This window comes from Etheostoma cragini, chromosome 14, assembly GCF_013103735.1.
Source record: "Etheostoma cragini isolate CJK2018 chromosome 14, CSU_Ecrag_1.0, whole genome shotgun sequence".
NCBI lineage: Eukaryota > Metazoa > Chordata > Actinopteri > Perciformes > Percidae > Etheostoma > Etheostoma cragini.
In genome coordinates, this window is record NC_048420.1 from 25,000,316 (window position 1) to 25,001,491 (window position 1,176).

The 1,176-nt window shown below is 43.6% G+C and overlaps 1 protein-coding gene across 1 annotated transcript in view; it reads right to left on the bottom strand.

Moving 5' to 3' along the window:
• Positions 1–1,176, bottom strand: part of wdyhv1 (WDYHV motif containing 1) — a 4,338-nt gene that overhangs the window by 1,986 nt on the left and 1,176 nt on the right. The window lies entirely within an intron of this gene.

Sequence of the window (1,176 nt, forward strand, 5' to 3'; positions counted from 1 at the left end):
TGTTGGTAGCGTGTTGGTAGTGTGTTGGTAGCGTGTTGGTAGCGTGTTGGTAGCGTGTTGCTGCTCACTAAACACCAGTTCAGTTTGTTAGTTTTGCTACAGCGGCTAACTGTCCATTAACCAGTTAATCTATTAGTGGTTCTAAGCACTCACAGTTCTTTACATGATCAGTGACTTTCGTTAAATAACTTGTTTTGAACGCTTGGTAGCTAACGCTACCGTACTTTAGCTTAGCTGCTAGCAACTTTCAAAGTCTTTAAAAGTCCACGGACCACCACTAGCCTGTAGTAGCCACCGTAGCCACCGTAGTTTTCTCTGGACCCCTGTCAAATCTCACCAGCGATGACATGTATAGCCGCATGTCGTCATTTCGCCGCTGGCTATCGAGGTGGTGTCCAGATAACGATGTGGGCTTTGTGAATCACTGGCAGTCTTTCTGGGGAAGACCTGGTCTGATTCGGAGAGACGGCGTTCATCCCACTTGGGACGGAGCAGCTCTCATTTCCAGAAACCTTGACAGGTTTATTAGTGGACCTGATCCTTGACAGTCCATAGTTGGGACCAGGAGGCAGAGTCCCAGTCTAACACACTTCTCTGCTCCTTTATTCCAGTTGTTACCTAGTGAAAACCCCATAGTGACGGTGTCTGCCCCCCGACCATTAAAATTATTTAAATCAAAGGTAAATCGAAGAGGAGCTGTGGATGAAAACCTCATAACAATTAAAACCACAAGTGCAATAGTACAAAAGAATAGAAGAATTAAATGTGGACTCTTAAACATCAGATCTCTCTCTTCTAAAGGTGTACTAGTAAATGAACTAATATCAGATTCTAATATTGATTTATTCTGTCTTACTGAAACCTGGCTGGGTGATGGAGAATATGTTAGTCTAAATGAATCCACCCCCCCCCAGTCATATTAATACTCACATTCCTCGAGGCACAGGCCGAGGAGGTGGAGCGGTAGCCATCTTTGATTCTAGTCTACTAATCAGCTTTAAACCTAGACTAAATTATGACTCATTTGAAAATCTTGTTCTTAGTCTTTTAGGCCCAAGTTGGAAATCACTGAACCAGTTCTATTTGTTATAGTGGACTGATAGTCAAACCTCGGATTGAAGAGGAACAATGCGGATTCCGTCCTGGTCGTGGAACAACGGATCAGATCTTTACTCT